We start from the raw sequence: 14,497 nt of genomic DNA on the forward strand, positions 1-14,497 counted from the left end.
CTGTTGCATGAACGCACTGCTCCACCATCCTCCGCTGTTCTCCTGGAGCAACAAGGGGCACCAAGCGCAGGCTCGCAGCAAGACCATCTGCTTTCCATCGCCACCTCTGAGGAGATGGGCAATCCAGAGTTACCCTCTGAGGAGGTGGACTCGAACAGTGCAGTGCCGGTGGCTTACCTTTCTCTGTCGGCAGAACTTCTAACTGATTAAGAGGGCTAAGACATGGAAGCAGTCCATTTCTGAGGACGAGCCTACTTCCTCTCACACACCCCCACCCGGATTTTCTTTTCGAGATACACTCATCATGGGGTCATCCGGCTACAGCTCCATCTGTTTCCTGGTCTTTGGGGACTTTGTATAGCATACATGAAGCAGGGAAACTCTGCTTGGCTGAGTTCCCTCCAGTAGATGCTGTCGTCTCTTCTTTGGTGCAGGCACCCAAGTTGCCTGCTTAATAAGGACGCTACCTGTCCATATAAACAGTGTCGGGTCTCAGACGTGATCCTTAAGCAGGCTTACTCAGCTGGTGCATTCGTCACACAGCTGGGTAATTTATAACAGCACTTTGGTAGCTTACCAAAGCTGTTTGCTTAGGTCCCTCTCCCAGAACCACAGACCCACACTGCAACAGCTATTAAAGAATTAAAGAAGTGCACGAAGTGACAGGCCTTTTCATAGCACTGAGACAGCACTTAATAGAGTGGTTAATGATGTGCTGTGATCATAGCACTGAGACAGCACTTAATAGAGTGGTTAATGATGTGCTGTTATCATAGCATCGAGACAGCACTTATTAGAGTGAACAATGATGTGCTGTTATCATAGCATCGAGACAGCACTTATTAGAGTGGATAATGATGTGCTGTTATCATAGCATCGAGACAGCACTTATTAGAGTGGATAATGATGTGCTGTTATCATAGCATCGAGACAGCACTTATTAGAGTGGATAATGATGTGCTGTTATCATAGCATCGAGACAGCATTTATTAGAGTGGATAATGATGTGCTGTTATCATAGCATCGAGACAGCACTTATTAGAGTGGATAATGATGTGCTGTTATCATAGCATCGAGACAGCACTTATTAGAGTGGTTAATGATGTGCTGTTATCATAGCATCGAGACAGCACTTATTAGAGTGGATAATGATGTGCTGTTATCATAGCATCGAGACAGCACTTATTAGAGTGGATAATGATGTGCTGTTATCATAGCATCGAGACAGCACTTATTAGAGTGGATAATGATGTGCTGTTATCATAGCATCGAGACAGCACTTATTAGAGTGGATAATGATGTGCTGTTATCATAGCATCGAGACAGCACTTATTAGAGTGGATAATGATGTGCTGTTATCCTCTGACGTGTACACATTCGGTTCTTATACTATTAGATTTATGTGCTGTGTTTGACACTATTGACATTCTGTTTTAATAGATTGCCTTGAAAATCTGGAAGGACTGTCAGGTTGTGTTATGTCTTGGTTTCGATCCTATCTCTCGAACAGGTTGCAATTTGTTAAAATACAGGAGGAGACCTCTTTTTTTTGTCCAAGGTTACATGTAGGGTCCCACAGGGTTCAATTCTTGGCCCAACTGTTTTCTTTATATATGCTGCCTCTGGGCAATATCATTCATAGCTATGGGGTTCCGCACACCAAATGAGAGCTTGAGATAGACAGTGTCTCCCTCGGTCAGCACCACAATCAATGTGAGTGATCTGCACACCAATGAGAGGCAGTGTCTCCCTTGCTCAGCACCACAATCAATCTGAGTGATCTGCACACCAGTGAGAGCTTGAGATAGGCAATGTCTTCCTCAGTCAGCACCACAATCAATCTGAGTGATCTGCACACCAATGAGAGGCAGTGTCTCCCTTGCTCAGCACCACAATCAATCTGAGTGATCTGCACACCAGTGAGAGCTTGAGATAGGCAATGTCTTCCTCAGTCAGCACCACAATCAATCTGAGTGATCTGCACACCAATGAGAGGCAGTGTCTCCCTTGCTCAGCACCACAATCAATCTGAGTAATCTGCACACCAGTGAGAGCTTGAGATAGACAGTGTCTCCCTCGCTCAGCACCACAATCAATCTGAGTGATCTGCACACCAATGAGAGGCAGTGTCTCCCTCGGTCAGCACCACAATCAATCTGAGTGATCTGCACACCAACGAGAGCTTGAGATAGACAGTGTCTCCCTCGGTCAGCACCACAATCAATGTGAGTGATCTGCACACCAATGAGAGGCAGTGTCTCCCTTGCTCAGCACCACAATCAATCTGAGTGATCTGCACACCAATAAGAGCTTGAGATAGGCAGTGTCTCCCTCGCTCAGCACCACAGTCAGTCTGAGTGATTTGCACACCAGTGAGAGCATGAGATAGACAGTGTCTCCCTTGCTCAGCACCTCCTCCATTAGTATGTTCTCTAATAAGGACTGGGGAAGCTGTGCAGAAACATGCAACACAAGAACAAACAATTATTTTTGTCAATAGCTATACACCATATAGTGAAGGATTTAAAATTGCATTTGTTTGTGACCTGGTGGTAGAAAAACATTTTCTGTGGACCGATCCTGAAAAATCATTCAATTAAAAAAGTATATTGGCACTCTGTTACCTACATCCATCCTAGTGCTTGTTTGTAAGCTTTTCTAGTCCTTTCGACTAGAAGCACATTATTGTTAGTTTCTAACCCTGGAATGCATACTATATCAAACATAAAACCAATATATAAAAAATAACTAACAAACCATAGTTTCATCCTGGAGGAAGAGCCTATTAATTCATGGAACCCTGACCCTACAAAAACAAGCATCATGAAATTGCAACATTGAGTTATGTAATTGTTTCATACAAAAATAATGCCATGTTTTTTTCTAAATGAACACATTTATGGTAACCAGCGTACCTAACTGCTGTTCAAGTAATGCCCAATCTTAACAGTAAACAACTCAAATATGCAGAATCCTACATTTTGAATACAATGTGAAAAACCACTAAAGAACTTGCTCCAAGTTTAAACTATGGGTGCCCCAAAATCAATTTATACCCTTTTCTGCAGATTAAATAATCACATATTCACACATTTCACCAGGCTCATAATTATTTGTAATTACACCATTTGCTATTTTGTATTTGGCATGACTTCACATAGTGTTAGATATCAAAAATAATTCAGTTGTATAATGCCGATTCAATGTAGTTAGGAGTACTGCAGATTGATTTGTTTCAAGTGTCTGTAAAGTGCATGACACCCTAATTCACAACCGTGTTGAGTTGCAGCGGCTTTACACATTTACCTGAGCTAACACCCAGCTCCTCAGCTTCAATGCTCTTATTCCCATCCTCTTCACCTGGTTCAGGGACCACAGGTTCACCCACACCTGTGAGGATTTCTAAAGACGCTTCTGCCCAGTGTTCAAATCTTGGAGCACAATATTAGCCAAAAATAATAACAATAAAAAAAATGAATCACTAGGTTTGTACAGATTATATGTGATTAAGAGTCGATTCATTCTGCAAATAATGAATTGTGTATTTGAAGGAGGCACACCTAGTCTCAGCAGGGAACAGTTCTTTGGGGTAGTCAGTGTGGAAACCTGGAACTGTCATGACTCTTGGAAGAGGGCTTGGTATTTTTTTTCAGATGCTATGTAGCTCACCATTTGAACAAGACATGGACCTACAGGGTCATACTTAATTACAGTTGGAAGTTCCTCTGCAACATCTTTTCTTTCCTGAGCCATCTCTGCGTCTGTCAGCTCAACGCTGGTCACACTTTTAAAAAGCTCTTTGTTTGTTTGGAAAAGTTGCCATTTGGACACAAATGAGAACAAGATGGGCGTGGTTTTGTGCATGGACAGTGCCAGGAGTTGTTACTGGTGTCATACATAACAAACACCCTTTTGAGCTGACTATAATATTTTATGATGTGCTTTAAGGTTTGCCCCCCCCCCAAGGTGACTTCAACAGACAGTGGGACATCAGCTTCCTCAGCCTTTTTCTTGTAATTTGAGGCATAACGCTTTGTCTTCTCCAAATCATGTTCTCCTTACGATTTCATTCACACTTTCTTCTTGTAACACAACCTTGGCTATGGAGGAGGTGCAGTCATTCACTGATCTCAGATGGACACTAGTGTTCTGCGACACCTCCTTTCGGGAGCCTCGCTATCACAATACTTTGGGTCTTATGTCCGTCAAGGAGGCTGTGTGATCCAGTGGTTAAATAAACAGGCTTGTAACCAGGAGGTTCCCAGTTCAAATCCCACCTCACACTCATTGTGTGACCCTGAGCAAGTCACTTAACCTCCTTGTGCTGTCTTTCGGGTGAGACGTAATTGTAAGTGACTCTGCAGCTGATGCATAGTTGACACACCCTAGTCTCTGTAAGTCACCTTGGATGAAGGCGTCTGCTAAATAAACAAATAATACATGTTAAATGGCTGCTGCATTTATTTTTAATAATGCTACAGAATGGTGGAATGTTGAAAACAAGTTCCAGTGTATTCAAATGTCATTGCCACTGACTACATAATTCAAATAAAGCACAACACCTAACACAACTTTCTTTATTTCTTATGTATAAAAAGAGAAATCTGATGTTTCATCCAGCTTCAAATACTCTAATTACAAGAAATCTCTTAATTTATATATATATATATATATATATATATAATATATATATATATATATATATATATATATATACAGTGCCTTGCGAAAGTATTCGGCCCCCTTGAACTTTGCGACCTTTTGCCACATTTCAGGCTTCAAACATAAAGATATGAAACTGTAATTTTTTGTGAAGAATCAACACAAGTGGGACACAATCATGAAGTGGAACGAAATTTATTGGATATTTCAAACTTTTTTAACAAATAAAAAACTGAAAAATTGGGCGTGCAAAATTATTCAGCCCCCTTAAGTTAATACTTTGTAGTGCCACCTTTTGCTGCGATTACAGCTGTAAGTCGCTTGGGGTATGTCTCTATCAGTTTTGCACATCGAGAGACTGAAATTTGTGCCCATTCCTCCTTGCAAAACAGCTCGAGCTCAGTGAGGTTGGATGGAGAGCATTTGTGAACAGCAGTTTTCAGTTCTTTCCACAGATTCTCGATTGGATTCAGGTCTGGACTTTGACTTGGCCATTCTAACACCTGGATATGTTTATTTGTGAACCATTCCATTGTAGATTTTGCTTTATGTTTTGGATCATTGTCTTGTTGGAAGACAAATCTCCGTCCCAGTCTCAGGTCTTTTGCAGACTCCATCAGGTTTTCTTCCAGAATGGTCCTGTATTTGGCTCCATCCATCTTCCCATCAATTTTAACCATCTTCCCTGTCCCTACTGAAGAAAAGCAGGCCCAAACCATGATGCTGCCACCACCATGTTTGACAGTGGGGATGGTGTGTTCAGGGTGATGAGCTGTGTTGCTTTTACGCCAAACATAACGTTTTGCATTGTTGCCAAAAAGTTCGATTTTGGTTTCATCTGACCAGAGCACCTTCTTCCACATGTTTGGTGTGTCTCCCAGGTGGCTTGTGGCAAACTGTAAACGACACTTTTTATGGATATCTTTAAGAAATGGCTTTCTTCTTGCCACTCTTCCATAAAGGCCAGATTTGTGCAGTATACGACTGATTGTTGTCCTATGGACAGAGTCTCCCACCTCAGCTGTAGATCTCTGCAGTTCATCCAGAGTGATCATGGGCCTCTTGGCTGCATCTCTGATCAGTCTTCTCCTTGTATGAGCTGAAAGTTTAGAGGGACGGCCAGGTCTTGGTAGATTTGCAGTGGTCTGATACTCCTTCCATTTCAATATTATCGCTTGCACAGTGCTCCTTGGGATGTTTAAAGCTTGGGAAATCTTTTTGTATCCAAATCCGGCTTTAAACTTCTCCACAACAGTATCTCGGACCTGCTTGGTGTGTTCCTTGTTCTTCATGATGCTCTCTGCGCTTTAAACGGACCTCTGAGACTATCACAGTGCAGGTGCATTTATACGGAGACTTGATTACACACAGGTGGATTCTATTTATCATCATTAGCCATTTAGGTCAACATTGGATCATTCAGAGATCCTCACTGAACTTCTGGAGAGAGTTTGCTGCATTGAAAGTAAAGGGGCTGAATAATTTTGCACGCCCAATTTTTCAGTTTTTTATTTGTTAAAAAAGTTTGAAATATCCAATAAATTTTGTTCCACTTCATGATTGTGTCCCACTTGTTGTTGATTCTTCACAAAAAATTACAGTTTCATATCTTTATGTTTGAAGCCTGAAATGTGGCAAAAGGTCGCAAAGTTCAAGGGGGCCGAATACTTTCGCAAGGCACTGTATATATATATATATATATAAACACAAAATAACACAGAAATACTTAAAGCAGATGTTTTACATACAGGGGCATCTTAGCAGTGCTCTGAAAATGTGAGCAAGGAATGAAAAAATGAAACCCTTCTTTACAGAGATTTGTGGGTGTTTGCAATAAACTACCCAAACATGTTGTGGAAGCTGATTCACCCAGGTCCTTCAAGAAATGGCTAGCTTGGATCACTAAGCAACAAAATGAGCAAGAAGGGCCAAATGGACTTCCTCTTGTTTGTAACATTTCTTATGTTCTTAAAAAGTCACATACAACATAACACTTCCATGAATCTATACTGTTCAAATCTTTTAGAAAGTAAAACAAGTAAACACAGATTCTAATGCTACACTAGACTAGCACGATTGATTCATGTACACAGTGAAACCCTTCCTGCCGTGGAGCGTGTTCTGCTTGTTCGGTGGTATAGCCCGGTCTGCTCCAGGAGCAGCTCCACACACACACAGTGGAAGGCAGAGCCCCACAGGTACAGCTATGGCCAAAAGTTTTGTATCACCTACATTATTTTTATATTATTTTTTTTTTGATTGAGATATAATTTAAATAATAAACCTAGATTATGTTTTATTTAACATCATGTACTCAAAGAAACTACTGAACGATCTTGAAAAAGTCCACCGGAAGCCATAATAGTCGTACAATAGTATTTCATGTTAGATTTCGAAATGTCACATTTTTTAATTGTTGTCAGTTTTCCTGTACAAAACAGACAGAAATGGCCAGTGATTATATGGAAACTCATGATGTAACGGCTGGGTTTGAAAAACTGCCCGTACAAGTTGCCTCTGACAGGATCATGTAAAAGCTAAGGCCTTTGTTTTTTTATGGCGTTGTTGTGGCAGTACACAATACAACACGATTTTGGCATTTTTTTGGCTGCATGAGAACACTTTCTAGACTGACTGTATGGGAATGTGGTATTGTTTATCCCCTCCGCCACCGTTGCTAAATACATGACCGCGAAAGTTCCTGGCTGTTTCGCATCTTCCATGTTGACATACCATTATAATAATTGAATTATACAGAGAGATGCAAAACTTTTGACCATAGCTGTACTGCTAATTCACTGTACTATAATAGTTAACTTACAACTGTACATGCAATACTGGCAAAATATAATAAACACAGCCTCGATTTACCATGCTCTGTACTTTATAGCGTTAATTAAACAATCCAATTGATGCCTATGATTAAAACGTTTTTTGTGACTAATGTGAAGCTATTAATATGTTTCAATATTAACTAAATGGAGTTATTAACCAATTAAGCGTGTTACATAATTGATTTATTAAAATGTTTGGCTACTTTACAGTCTTGCACCAAGGCCAGTAAATCCTATTGGTGGCACTGGATATTGATGGAAATAATGATCAGGATGATGCAAACATGTACCCACTCATTGTTAAAATACGGGATACTAATGATAGTATAATTTCTGAATAAACTGATGGATATGAGGTTGAGTGCATCAGGTACAGCCCAAGCCATTTTTGATAAAGTCTTTCAAGAGCATGACATCCCATGGAAAAACCGTATAGCTTTGAGTGTCGACAATGCTGCAGTAAATGTTGGGAAGCATAATTCCCTAAGTGTCAAAATGAGAAACAAAAATCCAGAACTTTATGTCCTTGGCTGCCCGTGCCACATGAGTCACAATACTGCAACAGCAGCTTGTAAAGCATTAAGCTGTCTCTCCTACTGATGTGGAGGATTCCTGTATAGATGTTTGCCACTTCTTTCATGGAAGTGTAAAACGGCCACACGATTTACATGAGTTTGCTGATTTTTGTGGGGTAGAATAATGAACAGAAAAGCAATGATGAAATATTGGTTGGCATCATAACCAAACAAAAGCTTCAAACTCCTGTAACCAGGTAAAGTGAGAAAAGAAAGTTCTACAGTGTGACTGGGTTTTACTGCACTGTAGTTAACTATCTCTTCCAAAGAAATCCCATGGCATGACCTGGTACTTAAGCATGCTGAAGTCTGATTTTGAGAAAAGACGTTCTCATCCGTAGAATACTTCATGGAAAGACTCCCAAATGTTATCTATCTATTTTGGGTATAAGTGGAGCCGCTGATGCTGCATTGCTATGTGACAGAATCACTGTGGAGCCCTCTTAAGGAGTCGTGGGCTAGTTGACGAAACACCAAGGATGGAAGGTGCCCACTTGAAGACCCCCAGATACCCTACTTCGCTCAATCCAGACGGTTGTCATGCTGATGCGCTAGAGAGGCTTCACTGTGGTTGATGCCTGGAGCCAGCATTGCAGCCGTTGTGTGTGCTGATGTGCCAGGGAGGCAAAATAGGCTGATCCCTGGAAACAGCTTTACACTTCAGCCATCACCAGGCAGAAGGATATCTACATCAGAATGAAGGAAACGCAGATGGATCACATTAGTTTACAGTAAAATAAGCTATGTCTTAGTTGGTGCTTAGCTTGATGAGAGCTGAGTCTAATGTCAGCATGAAGTTTTAACACTTACTCTCATGTAATGGACATCTACCTAACAAAAATCTTTCTAAATAAAAAAGCATATCTTTATCAACTACAAGTCCAAGTACCAAACTTAGTAGACACCTGCCATATTATTAATTTCTTAGCAGACGCCCTTATCCAGGGCGACTTACAATTGTTACAAGATATGACATTATACATTATTTCACATACAATTACCCATTTTTACAGTTGGGTTTTTACTGGAGCAATCTAGGTAAAGTACCTTGCTCAAGGGTACAACAGCAGTGTCCTCCACTGGGAATTGAACCCACAACCCTCCGGTCAAGAGTCCAGAGCCCTAACCACTACTCCACACTGCTGCCCGCGTATAAACTAGCTACCGATCATTTCAATATATATATATATATATATATATATATATATATATATATATATATATATATATATATATATATATATATATATATATATATATATATATATATATATATATATATATATATATATATATATATATATATATACACACACAATTAAAAGCAAAAAAAAAGATATCTGTTGCGCAACGCCCGTGTGAGCGCTGCCGTGTGCTACTGCGCATGACCGTATCTCAGCGGCCGTGTGCTACTGCGCATGACCGTGTGTAGGATCGCGTGCTTGATGGCTTTTCGTAAGTGGGTTTCATAGATCACGTGGTGTAATGTTAACAGCCATTTTTAAAACGACGAGAAGACTGTACAGCTTTGAGTATAAAACTCACGTGAAACTTAAAGGTATTTCAATTTAGTTCTAATAATAAACGTAGACATTAAAAGTTACTGTTGACAAACGTCAAAATCGTATTCCATTACAAATGTTTTACATATTTAATTAGTAATGTGGTTTCTCATTTTGTCGTTGAAATATGTAACACGAGCTCGAGACAATTATTATTATTATTATTATTATTATTATGATGATGATGATGATGATGATGATTGAGTTGATTCGATGTCTGTTTTCCAGTTTTATTACTGCATTGAAAATAACATTTGTGAAATTGAAAGTGTCGATTCATGTATAGCACGCTGGATATGAAGGGGCTAGATCTCGGCTTTTTAAACACGCACAGCACCCGAACACCTAAAAACTTGTGTATACTGAACTTTGTAGTTTCCCCCGTTAAAAAAAATGTGTGTGTATATATATATAATTTTAACTTAAGCGCCAATCTTTGATTAAACATTTTGCCATTCAGCCCATCTTGCTCGTTTGGTTGTTAGTAGCTTATTGATCCCAGAATCTCATCAAGCAGCTTCTTGAAGGATCCCAGGGTGTCAGCTTCAACAACATTTAAGTATGTTTTTGGTTTTAACTACTTTTCCCCTTTTTATAAACTAGACCCAAAACTGTCCAGATAATCTGATTCCGGTCTATGTTTAATTAACCCGTTTATTTGATCGCATAAAAAATACTCATGTATTATTATCACGGGGTGTCGAACGAACAATCAAACAAAAAAACAACTCAGCTTTCAATTTTATACACAGTGCTTGTATATGTGTCCGTGTTGCTGCTGTTTGTACAGTTTTGTACTACCAGATTCCAAAAGTATTTTATAAGGTTAGGTTACTGCTTAACGCTGGGCATTAGTTAGTGAACATACAGTAAAACTTTGATATCTTTTTTGTTATTATTTATTTATTTAAGGGCTTCAAAGCACGAGGGACTGCATATTTAAAAGGTATTTCTCACCCTGCGTAATGTACCTAATATTTCCCATTCCTTCCTCGACATGTTCATTCCCCCCATGTTTTGTATGGAGTGAAATAACTGAAATATTTGTGTGTGTGTTGTATCTGTAAAATAATTGTGTAGACTTGTACATGTAAAAAGCATTCTGCGTAGTCGTAAAATACAAGTATGTAAAAATACATTTATATCAAAATGTCCGAGTACAACTCATTTTTGACAGTTATTTCACGTTCACACACACACAAAAAAAACTTGTATGCGAAGCTCAGCCAGCCAAGCCCAATGCCGCAGTGATCGGTAGGTATTTAAATTGCAGGCGCATGTTTGCAGCTTCCAGTCAAGTGTAAAGGGTGCCAGCCACACCCCGACTCAATTGGAGTGCTTAATTTGCGATCAGATACTTTAGTAGCGACATGACCATTAGGGTTGGACGATAATTACATTTGAAGCTATCGGTTATTGTCTGTAAATTATCACAATAATTGTCATTATCGGCCGAATGAATAAAATATATAAAAAATACTTGTAATTTATCAAATTTATACTTGAGCAGCATGACAACCGCCAGTCTAAGACACTGAGTGTAGAGAAGACGGTATATGCACTGAGGTTTCAGGTGGGTGCCCAGAAATGTAAAATTGTAATTTGTATGTTAATAAATTATGTAGTTTTCCTATAAAATAATACTTATTTTTCTTATTTAAACATTTGTTAGTTCTAGAATGTTTACTTTAATTAAAAGTGCCACCACATGTATTAATGTAACCTATAGTCCCCCTTAGAGACTTAGAGACTAGTGTGTGTGAACTATGCATCAGCTGCAGAGTCACTTACAATTACGTCTCACCGGAAAGACGGAGCACAAGGAGGTTAAGTGACTTACTCAGGGTCACACAATGAGTCAGTGGCTGAGGTGGGATTTGAACCGGGGACCTCCTGGTTACAAGCCCTTTGCTTTAACCACTGGACCACACAGCAAAATAATACACAAAAACATGTATTGAAACTTTAATAACTTTTATTAATTCCAAAAACAAAATTGTGAGGCCACTGTCAGCAGGTAGAAAAGTAAAATAAATGCTCAAATAAATACTGGCATTTTGCAGTTTTAAACCTTTACTGCTGTGAGGGGAAAACTTATTTGAAAGTGAGCAACTGCAACTAGAAACTATAAAATTGACTGAAATAAAAATAAATTTAAAAAATGTTCTCCATTTTGTCAGGACTGTGTGTCAGATGTTTAAAGTCGTGCTTTCCCATTGAAGTAGAGGAAACGGCGCTGATAGTTTCTACAGAAACGACATGCATGGTCTGCAAAACAAGAGTCTCTGGTATTCCCCAGCACGATCAGCGGCTTTGCTCTTAAAAATGTATCCGTGTTAGCTGAGGATTTGAATAGCTACAGCACGTCAGTGTAAACAAGTGGATTGCTTTTCCTAAGCGGGTTGAGCAAGATAAACAAAGCAGAGGTATTCAAAAATCTCACAGCGCTACCTTGTGGAATGTTTAAAAAACTTGAATTTGTTATTATGAATGCAAGTTAGGCGCTTTGCCGTGGAAAATCAATAATTATGCAACTCTGAGTGCATTCCGCAAAATCGCACCGCAATCACGTTTTTCATGGGGGACTAAACCTATAGCAGCTGCAGTGCTTCAGTAAAATATGTACTGAATACCTAGTGTACAAGACAGTGTAAGAGGTGGTAGAACATGTTTGAAACATACAAAATATACACAAACACTGATCATTTTAATTTCAAAAACTGAGCACCGTCCGCCCCCACCCAGTTCATGTTATCCAGTGGCAAACCTTTAATTGCTTCATTCAAACAGCAAAGCGTTGTGTAGCGTAAGCTATATTGAAAGAAATGTCTCGAAACCCCTCCGCTGATTTTTTTTGTTAAATGCCTAGACAATGAAAAAAAAAGTTGAATGCTAACTGTGCAAGCGACTGTTGATGTGTCATGGAGACAAAACCAATCTCCTTGCCTAAGTTCCTGTTGTTGTTGTTGTTGGTGGTGGTGGTGGTGGTGGTAGTAGTAGTAATAATAGTAGTTTAAGCTTCATTAAATACCTTTAAAAAAAAAAATAATAAAATAAAAATAAAAATTCAGATTAGCACCCACCAAACCAAAAAGGGGGTGCTAACAGAGATGGTGACTAATTAATTTTAACAAAAAAAAAGAATAAATAAATTAAAAATGACTGTAAATTAAATAAATAATTGCAAAAGTGATCCAAAATAAACACTTAGAGCCCACTGGTCAACAAAAGCCATCTTGTCGCCAGTGGACTCCCGTGTTGGCGTGCTCTAACACAACCCGGGATCTGACAAGGGCCCTGAAAAGGCCAGTTTAGCAAAAGCCAAGAGCAGATTAACCAGGAGGTCCCTATTCTTGATGGAGCCATGAACAGGGTGCCCAAAAATAAACAGGGTGTGGGAGAAATGCAGCCCGAACTGCAGCAGGAGAACCTCCTCAAGAGGAGGAAGAACGGCTGCAGCTGTACGATCCGATTCGGTAAAGTGATGCAGGATCTTTCCTGACGCGAGCACTCTGTGCAGTACCCTCCATCCAAGGTCCCCAGCTCCTCTTGGGACCAGCGAGGAATACAGGGCCTCCCACTGGGAACTCTCGCCCTCCGGGGGTTGGAGGGGTTCATCCTTGCGTGTGTGTGTTTGAACTTACTTTTCGAAAATACTTCTTTTTTCTTTTTAGCAATATGGACCTCTATTAATATGGAACATAACCGATTATTATCAAATAAAATACAGTGCAGGGGGTTCCCGAGTGGCGCATCCAGTAAAGGCGCTCCCCCCGGAGTGCAGGATGTGCCCTATAGCGTGGAGATCGGCAGCTTCGAATCCAGGCTATGTCACAGCCGACCATGACTGGGAGTTCCTAGGGGGCGGCGCACAATTGGCTGAGCGCCGCCCGGGTAGGGAGGGCTTAGGTCGGCAGGGGAATCCACGGCTCACTGCGCATTAGCGACCCCTGTGGCCGATAGGGCACCTGTGGCTCTGCAGTGGAGCCGCCAGATCTGTGTTGTCCTCCGGCACTATAGGACTGGTGGCATTGCTGTTGATCTGCAGTGCGAAAAATGAAGGCTTGGCAGGAGCACGTTTCGGAGGACACGTGTTCCAGCCTCCGTTTCCCAAGTCGACTGGGGGATTGCGAGCGGTGAGCCGGGGATACAGATAATAATTGGGCATGCTAAATTGGGGTGAAAACCAGGGTAAAATAATTGGCGACAACTAAATGAAAATAAATAAATAAATAAAATACAGTGCATGGTGGGGTATTATCGTATTCATTTCCACTGTTCATTACGCTGCTAGGAACTGTAACCAAACTATTTGAATAGTGTTTGTATGCATTAAGCCTGACTAAACATGAAACTGTAGTTCAGTGTGGACGTTTTGAGCTGGATTAATTAAAATGTTTTTGAGTATGGTTCTCAAGATCGGTTATATAGTGTGGACAGGGCCGCAGTGTAGGGAGAGCTGTATTTCAGTTGCACGGCGCTGGACAGGTACTGTTCCACCGTTTTATTTTAATAGTTTATTTTTATATCCGTTGTTTTCAATTGCCTCTTTGCATGCAACAACAAGGTAACAAGTGGAGTACCACAGGGATTGGTATTAGGTCCTCTGCTATTCCTAATCTACATTAATGATTTAGATTCTGGTATAGTAAGCAAACTTGTTAAATTTGCAGGCGATACAAAAATAGGAGGAGTGGCAAACACTGTTGCAGCAGCAAAAGTCATTCAAAGTGATCTAGACAGCATTCAGAACTGGGCAGACACATGGCAAATGACATTTAATAGAGAAAAGTATAAAGTACTGCACGCAGGCAATAAAAATGTGCATTATAAATATCATATGGGAGATACTGAAATTGAAGAA

At 40.1% G+C, this 14,497-nt stretch overlaps 1 protein-coding gene across 3 annotated transcripts in view; it reads left to right on the top strand.

Moving 5' to 3' along the window:
- The first annotated feature begins 9,479 nt into the window (after positions 1-9,479).
- The window catches only part of adad1 (adenosine deaminase domain containing 1 (testis-specific)), a 31,614-nt gene continuing 26,596 nt past the window's right edge, over positions 9,480-14,497 (top strand). Inside the window, exon 1 of one of the 3 annotated variants that reach the window (XM_059006506.1) lies at positions 9,480-9,629. The gene's annotated coding sequence lies outside the window, so the exon portion shown is untranslated. The remainder of the gene's footprint in view (positions 9,630-14,497) is intronic. The other 2 variants (XM_059006505.1, XM_034015856.3) reach the window with 2 other exon arrangements.

The sequence above is a fragment of the Acipenser ruthenus genome, chromosome 2, assembly GCF_902713425.1.
Source record: "Acipenser ruthenus chromosome 2, fAciRut3.2 maternal haplotype, whole genome shotgun sequence".
Taxonomy (NCBI): Eukaryota; Metazoa; Chordata; class Actinopteri; order Acipenseriformes; family Acipenseridae; genus Acipenser; species Acipenser ruthenus.